An 18,446-nucleotide genomic window follows, 5' to 3' on the forward strand; every position below is an offset into this window, starting at 1 on the left:
ATAATGCCTCAGGACCAGACAAAGCCTCGTCCAAAGAGATTTCATCAATGGAATGAGCAACAAAAATAAGTGCTTCATGATCGTCTCAGGAAGCATGGAGCACCTGAAGATAGAGGACTTCAGCTGTATTGGAATTACCAGAGGTTTCTCGACTTGTGAAATCACCAAGAAGTGGTGTGGGCTGAGCTGAAGAAACCAGGAGAAAGGAGTGGTTTGTCTTCTCATAGATCTCCTTCAGAGATTGGACCTTTGAAGACTTGGAAGGGCGAGAGGTTGGGGTTGGACCTCACAAGGGGTGTTGGTGGATGGGCTCTAATGGTACATATCGGTTTAAGCCACTGGTGTTGGATGGAGGACTTGAAATCCATGGAGAGGGAGCAGCTAGAGGAGTTGTATCGATCATTCCCCAAAGCAACCTGAATACTGGGGGTATCTGCCACATGAGTGGGAAGTTGGGGAGTTGTGGAAGGCATCAGTAATTGCCTTGTGACATCTAATGGTTTATTATGACCAGGGAACAAGGGGTTTGGAGATTTTGGAAAGAGGAAGGAATTGGTTTTGCTCCCAAGAGACCAAGGAGGCGCACTTTTAGGCAAAGGAGTGCCAATTGGAATTGGAGAAGGAGGTGTCTGTGGTATGGGAGGGACATTGCACAGAGGTAGAGGTTTCCAAACTAAGTTGCATTATTCGTTATTCGGGAAAAATATAATACGCGAATAATGGGCGTATGATTCGTTTATCTAAATTATACGGCCGTATTATACGGTGCCACATCAGCATAAACGGCCAAGCGTATAACTTCTTGGTTTTTCGATCGAAAAACTTTTCGAACGAATTTATTTTCGATCAAAAGTTATAACGATCGAATATATTGTTAGTATATATAGCAGCACGCGACAGGCCTCACACCATCTTTCACAGTCAGTGTTTTCCATGTGAGTACTCTCACCAAACGATCAAAAAAGTAATTTGTAAAAAAATAAAACAATTTTAATTAAATAAAAAATAAAATTCAATAGAATTTAAGTTTTGTGATTCAAATTTATGAATTTGTTTTGAAAAAATTATTAAATAGTTGAAAGTTTGTATTTTGTGAAGAGTTTAATCTCTCACCTGATACAAACTGTAATTATAAGAATCACTTGTGAATGTGTTCAATTAATTGACACTTGAAAGTGACTAATAGAAAAAAAAGTAGGATATTATCGTTGTGTGTAGAGTGTACTCTCACATGAGATAATTAGTTTAAAAATATAATTACATAAAAATTAATTTTATGTAATGAAAAGTTCGATTTTGATGTGTAGAGATTTTCTCACTTCAAAATGAATATAATGAAACAAAATTATATTTTTACGTTTTGTGTAGAGCTATTCACACTACTATGCTCTCACTAGAGTAAAAATTTAGGAAAAACATGTCCAAAAATATTGATATTCTCTTATCTTTATTTGGACTGCAAAATCTACCGTACTGTGTGAGAGCATATACATGCTCGCATTGTAGATAGATAATCGCGTAAAAATCTATGGTAAAGTGTAAGAACTTTTTGTTCGCACTTTACATAGATACGATAATTATCAAGTATTGTAAGTGATTATCGTTTTGACATTTAAAAATGTCACTTATAACTCTTGTATGTATAACAAGTTATAATGATAATCATTTTAATACTTGATTTAATTGTAATTATTGATTATCATAATGTGTTAAAGCTACAAGCTTGCATTTTAGATAAATCAATGCAATTTATATGTAATCCAATGGTATTTTTTTTTTTAATATTATTTTTGTTCAATCATTGTTTTTAATTATTTTAATTTCATTCAATCATTGTTAGTTAAATTAATTTAATGTTTTAATTGATTTTGATTATGAAAATGATCATTGACTTTGTTTTTACTAGCAAATTACTTTTGTGCATCATGGTGAAAGGACAAGAGTGGAGCTATGTGCATGAGTTGAAAGCTGGGAGAAATACATCTCTACTTAAATGTAAATCTTGTGGCCACGAGTTCAGTGGTAATGCAACCAGAATTAAAGAGCATTTATTTAAAGTCCCTGTGAATGTTGAAAAGTGCGAGGCATATATCACCAAAAGATATTCATGAAAAATTTGCCATGTATTTTCGCAAAGTAAAGTTGATTCTTGCAGCTAAACATAAAGGTGATGTTTCTAAAGATATTAATGTGAATATTGAACCATCTGTATGCAATGAGGCAACAGAAGAGGTGTGCACCACTCAAGTAAACGATCAACGTTCTCAATTGAACCCTCTTCATGGACATGCTTCTACATCAGGAGGAGTTCCTAGCACAAGCAAATCCGGAAGAGCTTCATCCAATGGACAGACAATGCCTGAAGCATTAGGTAAACAATGGTTGCTTGAGTTGCATTTAAAATGGACACAAGCATTTGTTGCATGTGGCATATCGTTCAATGCTATGCGCAATCCAATATTTCAAGATGCTTTGATGAGTACAACAAAAAGGATTTGTGCTTCCTGACTATAACAAGATGCGACCTGAATATCTTGATAAAGTCAAAGACTGTACTGAAGCCATTCTCAAACGCAGAGTTCTAGAGTTTGTTACAGCATATGGATGCACCATAGCATTGGATGGATGGACTAACTGTCAGAAAAAACCTTTAATCAATGTAATGCTTATTAACCCTAGAGGGGCTATGTTCGTGGAAGCAATTGACAGCTCATTGAAAGAGAAGACTATCACCTACCTAGCAGGGGTGTATGAGCGTGCAATTGCAAAGGCAGGTGGACCAAAGAGTGTGACTGCTATTGTCACAGATAATGCGGCCAACTACAAAGGAGCAGGAAGAGCTATTCAAGTCAAGTATCCGGAGATTTCTTGGGTACCATGTGCAGCTCACACTTTAAATTTGCTTTTAAAAGATATTGGTAAAATGGCATGTGTGAAGCAAACTTTATTGGATGCAAATCATGTGGTGAAATTCATTAGAGAGCATCAATTTTCGTATGCTCTTTTTCGAACCAAGTCATCAAATAAAGCTTTGCAAATATTTTGCACGACAAGGTTTGCTACGGCATACTATGTTCTTGCTGCTTTGCAAGAGTTGAAGCCTGCATTGATGGAAACCTTAGCAGACATAAGATGGGATGGATGGCTCAGCAAGTGTCCAAGTTATCAGGAAGCAGCTGGTCGATGTGTGCAAATAGTAAACTCGCCAGTCTTTTGGCGCAATGTAGAAAGAATAAGAGCTGTGTCAAAGCCATTTGTAGATCTTTTGAGAGTAGTTGACACAGATTCTTTTATTTTTGGTCGGGTCTACTGGTATATGTCAGAGGCTATACGCAAGCTAAGAGAAAGTGTCAGTTTTGGTGCAAAGGATAAAGCTACCATGATTACAATTGTTAACAAGCGTTGGGTGCAGTTGCATACGCCATTGCATGGTGCGGCTTTTGTATTGGATCCTAAGTTTCAAATGCATCAGCAATCTACCAACAAAGAAGTTATGTCCGACTTCAAAACAGTGTGCTCCCAACTCTTAGGGCACAAAGATGGAAAAACAGCTTTTCATAAGTGAGTAGATTATGCCAACAGAACTGGTATGTTTTAGGATCCGTGGCATATAGATGCCATTGGCAAAACAAGTGCACCTTTATGGTGGAAGGAGTATGGTGGAGAGAAAGTGAATTTGCAACACATTGCAGTTAGAGTTTTATCAGTAGCTGCATCAACTGGAAGTTGTGAGCGAAACTGGTCAGCATTCGACTTTGTGCACACTAAAAAGAGAAACAGACTTCATACTCAACGGGCTGCTGATTTGGTGTATGTTTTTTGCAATATGAGACTTATTTATAAGCCTCAAAACATTGCAACTAGAGCCGCTCAAAAGCGATATGGAGGCTTTCAAACGCATGAAGCTATTTCTACAGAAGTTGATGATGATGATGATATGGAATGGGAGATATTATTTCAGAATGCTCAGATATGGACGAAGTAGATGTATGGTTGCAGTTTTTGAAGATGGAGATGATTTTTGAGAGTACCATTGTAATACTTACTCAACAAGTTTTTGTATATGATGAAAGAAAGTGTTATCTCCATGTCGTTCACATCAAAACCTCTCTCTTTCTCTCTCTCTCTCTCTCTCTCTCTCTCTCTCTCTCTCTCTCTCTCTCTCTCTCTCTCTCTCTCTCTCTCTCTCTCTCTCTCTCTCTCACACATATTCACTCACACTCAAATATAAACTGCCGATAATATCTTGTCGAATAAAAATTACATAAAGTCGATGTAGGTTTGAAATTACAACAAGGTTCTGGGAAATTACTCAATCGAAAAGAGTTTGATATAATTTTGAGATTACAAAAAGCTTCTGAGTGACTTATGAGTTTGATAGATTTGCTATAAGTTCGTTTACGGTAAAATCTGTAACTCCTAGCTCAGGGGTTGGTTGAGAAACATCTTTATGTGAAGTGGTAGTATCATCTGGCAAAGGTCCATACAATGATTCATATCGTTCAAGCTTTGCTTGTGCATCACTTAACTCTATTTCAAGCTCAAGAATACGGCCACGAAGCATGTCCGGTGTTTCTCCTTGGCTGGCAAGGTCTTGTCCTTGGCTGGCTAATTCAATCAGTGTTTTTGACTCTTTAGGAAGTAAACCAATAGGACGCTTGCGAGGAGGCATTGGATTATTTGCATTGCATGCTGCCACCTTTTCTGCAATGCATCCACGTCCAACGCCAGCGGTGCCTGGACGATCTGACCAATCCACTCTCTTCAGCAAAACATATCGCACATAGCATTGTTGGATAAAGTAAATTGCTACTTGGTTGTTGTCTGGTAGGCATCTCTCTTGTCGTATAAACCTTTGCAGCAATACACGTTCCAGTCCTATATGTTGCAGATCAGAGAGCTTTAACGGAGCTGTATCTTTTGCATTGCCACTTATTTGAAATAGTTGATGGCGTACAAAGTGATTAGGGCAAAGCTTTTTGCACTCTTTAAGAGTTAATGGTTTGACCTGTAGCTCAGATTCATCTTCTTTAGTGTTGGCAATAGTAGAAAGATCTGCTTGTCCACATCTAACTTGTTCTTCTTTAAAAATTGCCTAAGCTTCAGCGTGGTTGAGTTCTTCTTCCATATCCGCATATCAGGTGAACATGTCATTACTTTTAAATACCCATTCAATTAATTTGACATTGGACAATATATCGAATGACAAACATAGAATTTTTGTTCAATTAAACATACAATTAAATCTGACACCAAAAGTAAAACAATGATGAAATCATGAGACTGTGTTTTCATTAATCATCAGCTGGTCGTAAGCCAGATGTCATTACATTGTTGTAACCCACTCTATGGGAACTATTTAAACATAAGGAGAGATCAAAAGCATTAGGCCGGGTTTTGGGGTGAACGCGCTTGCCGGTTTCAAGATGAGCAAGTACATTACTCAAAAAATGTCTCTTGCTTTGTTCTTGGGGCTCTGGTAAGCACTTCAAAATGCATTTACATGTATGACACATGGAATAAATATCCATAGCTTTGGTCCATGAGGGAGGATTACTAGATATACATTCGGGGGCTGTCAATGCATAATCTCTCTCATATTGTTTTCTAGTTTCTATCCGCATATCACGTAGAGGAGGAAAACCGGCTGTCGTATTTGTTTTGGTGCATGAACCCCAATCCACAATGCCGGCGTAAACACCTTTTTCGCCAAAATGCAGCATCATATTGCGAGATTGTAGATCGTTGTGGAGGTAGTTATGCGTATGTATATACTTCAAAGTTTGGAGGAGAGCATTGATGATCTGCAAAATATTCTCCTGGAATAGCTCTAATGTTCCTGCAGTGAGTACGTAATCGCGAATGACAGGCTGGCTGCTGTCTGCAGTGCATTCTTTGATCCATTGCTCCACATGACCGCCATTCCAAAATTGTGAAATGAGCATTGGTCGCTCCACGTAGCGCACCATGGCAAGAGGGTAGATAATACCTCGATGTGAAATATCCAAAATTGTTGCTTCGTCTTTGACTTGTTGCTCCATGGTGGGCCCATGTAAGTGTACTTTGAACACTTTTGCAGCATACACTTGATTTTTGAAAGCGGGATGTGTGACACCCACACGCTTGACATGTGCCCATCTTCCCTCTCCCAGCTGTGGAGCTTGGATATTGAAGACGGTTGTGTCGGGTAAAAGGTGTAAAATAGGTGGTAGCTGAGAGAGGTCTAATGTAGCAATGGATGACGCTGCAGGCTCTATTCTAAGAATGATTTTTGGTTCAACAGGAGCTTCAGAAGAGGTGGCTTCCACTCTTGCACGCTTTGTTTCTCTTTCTTACTTTTCCTTGCTCTTGAACTTCGTGTAAAGCTGTTGCACAAGATGTATGCGCTCAGCTATGTTTGGCAAGGAAGTAATTGTAGGATTTTTTAGCTCTTTGAAAGGTTTTCATGATCTGTCCAATGGTTTGTTTGACCATGTTTACTAAAGCACCTGATGTCAAAAATAGCTGGTGCAAACTCTGCCTGGAGCTGCTTAAACACAGACTTGGTCAGAGTCTCTGTAAGCTAATAAAAATGCTCCAGAGCGACAGGGTTTAAACGTCAACGCCTAATCTCTGCCTCTGAAATATAATGAAAGTGTCTCACAATCACTTTGGAGATGAATTTTCATTGATGTTTCGCTAGCTTCGTGTCTGCCATATCTGTATGACAAAATTATAAATTAAGAATCTTACGAAAAGATTGTACACCATAGTAACATAGTTATTATATAATGAGTGTTAACCCTATATATATTAAATGATGATACAAATTTATTAAACAATATTAAATTATTTCAAATTAAAGAGAATCTTATGATTACAAACCACATTGTGCGAATCGACCATGAAAATTAAATTAGAGAGAGAGAGAGAGAGAGGAGTGAGATGCTCTCAGCACAAGAACTGGACCCTGCTATGTGCAGAAGTGTGAGATGATGAAAGAAATTACATCTAAAGGGTTGGAAAATCGTACATGTGAACATCTCAGCTAGTGGGAGATATTCTCAGCACAAGTTCTGGATGTTATTGTAAAATAGATTGATAGTTTTTATCAATATAATCCTTGATAAAGTGTGTGGAACTCACAACACAACTATCAGTGGATAAATTAACAATTGCAGATGTAAGTTACCTATCGTATGTGTTTACGTCCAAAACAACACCAAGTCATTTAATGATGAAAAATGATGTTCTTTTGGAATATGAAACACACGAGTAACCAGTATGTCACATTAAGATGAATAGGACATGAAAATATGCATCTCTTCACTCTTAATATAACGAGTGGTAACGCTTGTGTTCCTATGTAACACATATGACAGAAAAACTTGTAAATTTTATAAGCTATTTCTAATGGAGTGTGTGGAACGCACAACACAACCATCAGCAAACAACTCAACAATCTCAAATGTAAATCAATTGCTGTATATATCTACGTTCAGAGTAACACCAAGTCATCTGCTGATGAACAATGATGTTACTACAGAAATAGAAGCACAAAAATAATGAAAGTTGCATTAAGATGAAGAGGGCATAAAGTATGCATCTCTACACTCTTAAAATGATGAACGTTAATCTTTGTGCTTCTATGTAGAATAATCAATAATGATTTACTTTAAGATTGTAAATTTTATAGGCCACTCTGAAGTGAGAGGTGTAGCATCATGCCTACTACACTCCACGAGTCGACCTCTAATCCTAACTCATCTCTATGGTGAGAGATATACTACTACACCATACGAGTGAGAATCTAAATTTACCCTAAGCCTTCCCTGGAGTGAGTTATATAACTACACACCACTTCCTCATCTACAACAAACAAGTGAATCCGTGAGTAGAGATTTTGTGGAGCGATATGGGTGCCTACTATTTCCTCACTTGGGAACTTCAGTAGCTCAAACCAAATGGCAGACATTTCAAAATATAACAAGGGTGACTCTTTGGGGTTGGGACCACTTTTGTAATAATGTCCGTTTGGCTATTACTGAAGCTATGGGTTTGGGTCCTCAGTATTACTGCATGATGAGGTCAATTCATCGAGGTTTTTGAGAATGATTCTTTTTGCTTACTCAATTCCTTCCTCATCAAAAGATATATCTTTACCCTCACTTTGGTTTACCACTTAGAGGGCCCTTTAACTTCACACCTCATATTAGAGAGATTAGTGCAATAATTTCACAGTGAATCTTTCCTATTGATGAGAGGCCCAATATGTACCCTGCTTGTGATAGTTGCTTTTGTGATCATGTAATGGATGGGCTTATTGACCTCTAGAAAATGTATCTTTGTTATATCCCTTAACAAGTTCATCATGTTCTAAGATCTTGGTGCCTGTCTTAAGTCCTTCTTTCTCTGATTTTTCTTGATGGATATAATGAAATTGGTTCTCAGTTCTTATATCTTGTATTTGATAGAAGTCCTTGAGAGAATTTCAAACTTAGCTAAATCTATTTATTGATTTTGTAATTCCATACACAGATCCAAGTCACAAGATATAAAGGAAAACGCTAGTCTCGTTATTATTTAGCAATAGAACTTGGACTTTGTAGTTACATGGACTAACATGGTTTAGTTTGAGTACAAAAAAGAGGAGAATCCTGATCAAAAAGATGAGGAAACTGAGAAGTAAGGCGTTCCCAATGTTTCCAAGAGGCATCTTCAATGGGGTTGCCTAAAGCCTCCCGAATTGTTCGATGTCGTAGCTTCCGCTCCTTCATGTCAAAAATTTGTTCTGGCTCCATCTCGAATTCTTCCTGTGTGATAAGAATAGTATCTTCGTCACTTAGGATGTGAAGAAGATCTGCAACGTATCTTTTTAGCAAGCTAACATGAAAAAAATTCTGCACATGCAAGTGAGGGGGTAAAGCGAGTTTGTAAGATTGGTCCCCTATCCTTCTCAAAATCTCAAAGAGTCCACAATATCTATATACTAACTTCTTGTATTTTCCCAATTTAAGTGAATTTCTCTTTGGCTTGACCCTAAGGAAAACTCTATCTCCTACCTTAAAAATCCGATGAGATCTATGTAAATCAGCATAACTCTTTTGCTTGTCACTTTCTCTCTTAAGGTTCTCCTTTATTATTTTGATTTGGCGATCCATTTCTTCAAGTGTATTCTTTGTTGCAGGTTCTGGGAGACTTGGGTCGGCCATTCTCAGTGAAATGATACAGTCTTGTCCATAATGAGCTTTGAATGGTGACATTCCTAGGCTTCTATGGTAGGAAGAATTATAAGCAAATTCCACTAAGGGTAAAAACTTGATCCAAAGATGAGGTTGTTGACTGCAGTATGATCTCATCATATCTTCTATGACTTGATTAACTCTTTTAGTTTGTCCATCTGTCTCTGGAGGATAGGCTGAACTTAGATTTAATTGAGTGCCTAAGGATTGGAACATGGCCTTCCATAACTTACAGGTAAACTTGGCATCACGATCACTGATTATCCTAGCAGGTATTCCATGTAATCTGATAATTTCTTTTACAAAAATTTGGCAATATCTGTTGCAGAGGCAGTGGTTTTGACTGGGACAAGGTGAGCTACTTTGGTGAGTTTATCCACCACCACAAAAATTGAATCAAAATTTGTAGTAGTCTTGGGTAACCCTGTTACAAAATCCATACAGATGCACTCCCACTTCATTGTACGTATATCCAATGGTTGGAGCTTCCCATGAGTCTTAACTCTTTTATCCTTCACCTTTTGCCATACCAAACACTTCTTAATATACTCTAAGGTATCCTTTTTCATCTTAGGCCAGTAGAAATTCCGTTTAAGAGAAGCAAACATTTTGTGATAACCTGGGTGAGCTGCAAGGGGAGTTTCATGAGCTTCCTTTAGAATTTTCATCCTTAAGCATGTAGGTATGCACAATCAATTCCTGAAGAATAAGAGTCCATCTTGAATAGAGTAGCCTTCCAGATATCTTTTCTGAACTTGAGCTTGAATTTCTTGGATCAACGGACCAAATTGCTCATCAGTTGGGAGGGTATTTTGAACTTCTTTGGGTAGAGTTGAATGGACTAGTGTACTGGAAAGGGCCACCACTCGTCAGCTTACAGTATCGGCAGCTTGACTTTCCTTGCCTGGTCTAAATTTGATCTCAAAAGTGAACTCTTGTAGGAACTCAACCCATCGCCTTTGCCGCATATTGAGATTTGGCTGAGTGAAAATCCACTTGAGACTTTTGTGGTCAATAACAAGCTCAAACATCTGGCCTAGAAGATAGTGTCTCCACTTATTGAGGGCATGAACCACAACCAGTTGTTTGAGGTCATGAATGAGATAATTCTTCTCATGAACCCTGAGCTGTCGTGATTCATAAGCTATGGGATGGCCTTCTTGCTGTAGGATCCCACCTATACCTTGTCTGCAAGCATCCTATCACCTCAAAGGTTTTTTGAAAATCTGGAAGTTTGAGAACAGGTTCACTGGCCAAAATATCCTTTAATTTGTTGAAGGCTTTATCCCTCTTGTCTGAACAGATAAAGGGTTCCTCCTTCTTAGTGAGTTCAATGAGAGGACTTGCGATGAGTGCACAGTTTTTGATAAATACTCTATACCATCCTATGAGGCCAAGAAATCCCCGTACTTCTGAAACAGTCCTGGGAATGGGCCACTGAACTACAGCTTCCACCTTAGCTGGGTCGGTAGAAAGACCATCCTTTGAAACTGTGTATCCCAAATAGGCAACCTTCTCTACAAAGAAAGAGCATTTGCTACGCTTGGTGTAGAGTTGGGCTTTTCTAAGCTTGAGTGTGCTAAAGCACTCTGATGGTACAATCAAAGAGCAAGCACATAAGCTACAAGATTTGCTCTTTGGAAGACATCATCAACAAACCTCGACATCGGAAACCATTGAGTTATTTACTCAAGACCTAGCTCTTGCACACCATATTGAGTGGAATTGCATTGATCTTTATATCATGGTAGAGCCAATCACGGCCATGCTTAGACACAATTGCTCAACCCATGCACGCAGTCGTCCCAGAGAACGCCATCTAGGAGGGGTGGAAGGGCACTAAGTACTAAGTAATTAAGGGCAATGTTTGAAGAGGGAGGAAAAAGTTCCCTGTTAATGTGTAATAATGCCCTTATAATTCATCAACAAGGAAAAATTCACTGATAATATCTTCCCGATGAGTGTCAATAGTGTATATACTATCAGAAAATCATAAAAAATAGTCCTTTTTTGGGTATTTTTCATCATTTTTGTTAATAAGGAGGCTTAAATATAGAAAAATCCAACAAAAACCAATAAAGCGGTGTTTTTCAAGGGATTTTCCTAATTATTGGATTTTCACTTTACTTTTTTAGAGCATTTTGCTATTTTCTTTGGTTTTTTCAAATAAAAAGGTCAAAAATTAACAATAAATAGCAAGGAAGCTCAGATGGAAAAACAGAAGACATGATGGTGATCGAAAAGACAAGGCGAACAAGCACAAAAATTTCCAACAAAATCAAAAGATGAAAGCGGGAAGCCTAAATTGGGCGACCAGACCTACTTCTGCAAAATTCTTGCAGAATGAGCTACGTACAGGAATCCGATTTTGAAAATTTCTAAGCCTAACATAGATTTCACAGCCTAATAGGACTAATGGGGGAATCTGGGGAAAATTGATTCGGGAAGTCCAGGTATAGATATCCAGGGTAGGCTAAAACCACCTTATTTCCACTTGGAGCCTTTGTAGAGAGAGCATTTCGGCCTCTTTCGCGCGACATTCTTGGAGCCCACAGTTGACCATTTTCAGCGCTGTCTCACACGAGACATGAGGGGTAAGTTCTTTACTCATCAATGATCCATTTTGTACAACCGGTAGCTAGTCTAAAGCCCTAGATAAAACCCTAGAAACCGAGCAGTGCACGAAGACCTACGACCTAAAACTGACCATAGTGGCTTGCCAGCTTGACCAAATCGGATGGGATTTGAACCATAGCATGCCCTAACATAATAGAACCTTTCCATACCACCAGATGACCATTCGGTTGGGGTCAAGGGTCCCTAGTAGAGAAATAAGGGTTTTTTGAAAAAGGCCAGAATTCCGACCTGACTCCACAAATGGCTTGCTAATGAGGTCATATACAATGTATATGATTGGTTTGGATAAATCCATCAAGTAAATCCCTCAAAAAGCGGAAAACGGCTCGAAGGTTACAAAGCGTCAAATCGACATACGAGGCCAAACTGACTCCAAATGAGCCAAAATTGGACAGGTAGCTTCACGACTAGGTTACGGACAAGTCCAAAGCCTCAAAGTTGACCGACCAACCCAACAGACAGAGTAATCACAAAAAACGGTGATTTCAGAGTCGACAGAGCACGAAGTGATGCCGGCATGACCAAACTTGACCAAATTCAATTTAGGACTTGTATAAGGTGTATGGAACATGTCTAGGTCAAAATTTGTGAGAATTGCAAAGTTTTTGTCATTGTAGTAAATAATTGCGATTATTTACTTTTGCAACATTTTTGCTTGGAAATTGTCAATTCACCTCACCTATCATGTGTACACACCTATTACATGCCAAAAATGAAGTATGAGTCAAAATGACCATCCATTACTTGCAATTTTGCTAAAAAATGCGAAGAAGTCTGTATAAGCCAAAATTTGGGTTATGAACAACTTTTCTTGATCCAAATCATCTCATAATTCATACCGAAGCTCTATACCATGCCTAGAACCAATGCATGCCAAAAAATGTCAATTTTGGAAGAAAAGTTAATAATCGTGATTATCTACTTTTTGATCAAAATTGGGGAATTTGGATATTTTGCCATCATACATCCAAAGTACATGTTGAGATAAGCCCACTAGTCAATTTTGAGTCAATTTGGATTTCAAAATCTCAAATTTTCTTTATATCTACTATTTCAGAGACCTAAAGCCAAAATCTGGTACCATTTTTACCCTATACATCCAAATGAGCCCATATTTCCCTCAAAGCATGTAGCTGCCATATACTTCAAGCCTATAAAGCCAAGTTTGCAAAAAAGTTGAAAATTTTTCCAGCTATAAATAATCGCGATTATTTACTTTGGTTGCAAATTTTTGTTTTGACCATGCAGTTTTGTTCCTTGCATGATTTTATGCATCTTTGCTTGTTCACAAATTGATTTGAAGCAATTTGGACCAGATTATCAGCATTTCAATCTAAAAGGAAATTTCGGAGAAAAATCTGACAACTCTGCTAACTTTGCACTCTATTCACTGAACAGGAGCAATGCAAGCCGTGGAGAAGGCCAAGAAGAAGTTAAACCAGAAGGAGAAACTGCAAGAACTGCCCCTGTATCAACTAGACCTTGAGTCAGTAAAGGCGGCAAAAGCATCCTACCTTTCTAAAGAGCAGTTAGAAGAACACCATACCACGGTCTTCACTGGCAGGTTTAAGAGTGAAGAAGGACATCGGGTAGAGTTGCAGATCTTGCCTAAAGAGGTCTATGATGTAGCTACAAAGCCAGTAACCAAAGAGGCTAACCGTAGGTTGGGGCTCCGACATTTTTACGAACAAGAGCCTTGCGGGGTGGACTTTCAGAAAGCTTACGAGCTTCTGTCTACAATCAAAGAAGACGGAACTACCCAGATATCAGACAACCAAGGAAACAAGGTCAAGGTTGTAATTACAAAAGATATTGTGGCAGAGGCACTCACACTTCCCACTGAAGGGATGACCATGCGGGAAAGAGATAGGAAGACAGCGAGCACATTTACCAAGAAAACAACCGCGGCTACATTCTTTGATCTCATCTACAAACAGGTGGAAGAGACAGCTCGTCTGTACCATCAACACTTCCATTTCCTTGCAAAAAGGCCACCAAGGTACACGACACCAAATCACGCCGTGGCCACCACTTTTACACAAGTTTTGAAGTCAACAACAAGGCAGCCTATGGACTATGCGCAATATGTTTTGACAACATTGAAGGCCACCAAGAAGGAGGGGAAAATAACATACTTGGGCGTGCCAGAAGTACTAACAAGAATAGCCTACCATGCCATCGGCATGGCTGACAACCTACCGCCTGCCCCGGATCTGAATACATGGATCTTGGCAGCACATCCCTCTCCAAGAGCTACAAGATCAGGTAAAAGATCATTTAAATCAGGTGATGAATCAGATGACAGCTCATCAGAGCAGCACAGCAGTGAAAGCTCCAGATGACAACGAAGAAAAAAGAGCTAGGAGCGAAGAGATGAAGCAAACAACTATGGCTACCCACCAAGAGGAGTCAGCTCAGAAACAAGCAAGATTTGAAAGAGAAAAATAGGCGTATCAGCGCACTAGGCAAGCAGAGGGAAAAGACCCAAAAAAGTGGGTGCCCACCGGATTGAAAGGACTTCGAATGAAGCATCATTCAATAAAAGAGGCCGAGGATCCCACAGATTATTTAGAAAGGATGTACCAAGAGACAGAAGCCTTAAAGCTGAAAGAGGCGGAAGAAGCGACAAAGAAAGCTGAGGAAGCGGCTACTCAAGAGCAGAGCTAGGCATCTCCTCGACCCACCTCACCACCACCGGAACAACAGGACCAGCCCATGCCTACTCCACCATCATCACCGCCAGGCCAGGAGACCAATGAAGAAGCCGAGATCAACAAGGAAAAAGATTTTGAATTCACCCACCAAACGGAATCTACACAGCAAGCTGACCACGTCGAACAACATGAGGAAAAGGAACCTGAACTAGAACGAGAGCAGACAGCCGAGGAAACTCACAAGCCGGTGGATGAAACTGAACAAAAGGAAGACAGAAAAAGAGCAAGCCACTTCACTTGAGAAATAAACGGAGACTGAGAAGACAAAAAGGCCTACAACCAAATAAATGGTAAGGGTTGAGACCACACAAGTTCTTTCTACTCAACCAGAAACTATCGAGGTATCAAAGCCTCAGGATGGACAAAAAGAAGAACAACCATCCACTTCTATAGAACCACCAGCACTTACAACACAAAAAGAAGCAACACAGGAGGCTGCCGGCACATCACAACTCGCAAGACAGGAGGAGTGGCAGTCCAATGACGAAGTGATTATACAAGTAAATGAGTATGCAAGGCAGATGCAACTCATGACGGAGAGACTCTGCTTAGCAGCCTTCGACCGTAGTACAAAAGCCAAAGAACTAGAAATGGTCATTGATGCTCTTCAAGGAGAGCTCGATGACAGAATGGCTACTATCATTGATCTCCAAAGGCAAGTACAAGAGCTAAAGACTAAAGCAGAACGACATTAGATAGCCAAGGACAAACAATAGAAGGAAATGGAGGAGTTGGGTGACCTCCTTACTAAATTAGCTGATGCATGCAAAGTGAAAGATGAGCAGCTGACAGAAGTGACAAACGAACTTCTTACCACCTCTCTGTCAGCTCAAAAAATTCAAGTACAGTTAGATGTCGCTAACGCTTCTCTCTAATATTCAAAACAAAGAATCAATGATCAGGCCACTTTCTTGCGGAAAATAAGAGAAAATCCAGCCGTGGCCTCGATCAAGGGAACAAATGAAGTGTACAAGGCACTTGAAAAGAAAAACACAGATTTAGAAATGGAGTTGAAGCTTGAATAGTTAGAACGTAGAGACCTGGCACTGATGCGGGTCCAAAGAGAGGAGGAACTCCTTAAGGAAATTGCAGAATTGAAAAGAATAAATCAACTCCTCAGAGATGGAAAGCCTGATACACAGGAAGAGGCAGTTACTTCAGAGCTGCCCTAAATGGACATCCGCTCGGTCTCATTTGCTGATTTTGAGACGCAGTCTACAGCAGAGCCGAGTGGTGACGAAGACTTTGAGGTCCAAATTACAAATGAAGATACAGTGCCCATGGTCCAGCTCTCAAAGGTTGGAAGAGGACGCACTGAAAGAGAAGATCACCTTAGAGGAAGATGAACAGCGGAAGGCTGCAATGGATTGGGAGTTGAAAGTTTTACACTCTGTCAACGTCACTCAGCTCACTCCCAATCAAATCAATGCTCAATGGCACCAACAATCCCTGGCATACCCTCTCATCAAGGTATAACTCTTACAAGTAAAGGAAAGATTATACAAGGATATGCAAGAAGATGGCGCAGATAAAGACCACCCGAAGTGGAGGTTAAGCTGGCTGAACAAGAATCCAAGATACCTGATTCTGCTCACAAGAGCACCTGCGGCCCTACAAAAAGATCCAACATTCTGTCATGTACCTCGAGTAAGGACATGGAAAGCACATGAAGAACTGCAGAAGAAAAGGCCAACATGGCTTAATTTTCCCAGGTTGCCAGCTCCAGAGTAAGCTCAATCATCATAAGAATGCATGGTGAAAACCCTAACGGGCGCCATGACATTCTTCAAGAGTCTACCAGATCTCTCCTTTGCAATGCTATATAAGATCTGCAGGATGCTTCTCACATGCATACAGGTTTTCAATGAGCCTGAGCAGACAGGAGCCCCTGGCTCTCATTCTTGGAAGGGAACAAAGGCCTTTGCTATGATCTAAGTGGAAAACCCTCAGAGGAAATTCTTTATGGATTTTATGCACGCTGCATGTTCTTGCCCTTGCATAATATGCTCGCTTTTGAGGAGGCATTCTACACTGGCTTCTTCATCTAGCGAACGAAGATATTTGCACCGATGATAAGCAACCTCACGTCAAGATTTATAGGATACTCGGCTCTGGAACTGAAAAACAGAGTCACCATGAAATTTTTGCAAGTTCCAGAAAAAGAACGCAAAATCAGATACCAAAAGGCACTGGAAGCATTGAAAGACCGCCTCGCCCATCGTCAACCCGAAGACTACTTCAGTCCATAAATCTATGTCAAGGGACGACACAAGCAAGGAGGAGGGGAATGTTAGAAGCGAGCTAATGCCGACACCATTTTTCAGAGTCTCCTTGTAAAATAATTATTATTTTGATAAATCGGGAATATTGTAACTCCTATTGTCTTGGTAAACTTTGTAATTAATGAGCCGGGGCTACAACCTTCCAGATGTATCAACCAATCAACTTTCAGCTGTGGTAGAACTCCAGATTATTACTTTTGACCACCCAAAAACCTTGGCTAAGGTATAAAAGCCAATTTTTGAAAGTTTTTTTATAAGTTTTTGGATAAGAAATACATAGCGTGAGCTAACGGCGCTCACTTCTCTCCTTCTCGTGCTTCCTACTCCCTCTCCAGTTGTCACATTGCTAATGCATTTGTTGCATTGCAACCGCAGGTAAGAGCTCTATGCATTGACGTAAGCCATTCACATTATTTTGTAGCTTTTAGCGTCACCAACCCGTGGCCTAATTTCATCATAACTAGGAATTTACACTTTTAAATAAAAAACTAAGCATAGGCGGGGTATTGGGGAATCATTGCTAAGCATTTAGATGCATTCTGGGTCGAAAACGACTAGGTCAAAAATCCACTGCTGTTAATAATTGCGATTTTGGAACTTGACCTAAAGTGGGATTTGAGACCATAGGCATGTGTGCTTACGGCGTGTAAACTTATCCTATAATTTTTGTTACATTTGGATGTCATTTGATGCTGGAACGGATGTGATTTTCTTGTCGGATGAGCGATTGGCTTTTAGTGATTTCAGTCACTTGAGTGTAGCCTGAGTTAGATGCGAGTTTTTACTTGTTTTCCAAGATATTGACAACCTCCTATAGCCTCTATGCACTAGTCCAGTCAGCTTCGTCCCATGGCTTGACAAATTGATCGTGGTTCTCGCTAATACTGCAATAGGATAGGATGGTGAGGTTAGACATGCGTCCCACAAGCACATAGGGGATTAGGGGGTATAGGGGACTATACGTTGGTGGAAAATTCCTTCTTGAGTACAATATTCTTTAAAAGCATTTGAGTCATATTCACCACCATTTTCTGTGTGAAGACTTTGAAGGGGCTTGTTTAATTGACACTCCACAAAGGTCTTGTAATGTTGGAAATGAGAAAGTACCTTAGATCTCTGCTTGAGGAAGTACAACACCGTGTACTTGGATTAGTCATCAATGAAGTGAGCATATAAGAAGAGCCACTCAGAGGGGTACTAGGCAGGGATCCACATAAATTCGAGTGGACAAGCTCCAAGAGGTCTTTGGTCTTACTCTTGGATCTGGGAAACTTGGTCCTGGTCATTTTACAAAAGATACATGCTTTGCATAAGGAAATGCGGCTCAAACTAGGTGTAAACCTTGTAACCATCTTATGAGTTTGGATAGTACGCATCACTTGGACATGGGGATGTCCCAAGCGATAATGCTAGAGTAAGGTCTCACCATCGTGAGAACCATGAGCAGCATAAAGGTCCATGCTTGGGTGTATGACCTCAAGTCCAAGAGGATATAACTTGCCTTGTTTGGAACAAATTACGTGTGTAGGAACACTAGAACTATAAGACCTCTTGATGACACAATAATTATATTGAAATTTCACACAAGTGCC

Source organism: Adiantum capillus-veneris, chromosome 19, assembly GCF_014529385.1.
Source record: "Adiantum capillus-veneris isolate H3 chromosome 19, ASM1452938v2, whole genome shotgun sequence".
Classification (NCBI taxonomy): Eukaryota; Viridiplantae; Streptophyta; class Polypodiopsida; order Polypodiales; family Pteridaceae; genus Adiantum; species Adiantum capillus-veneris.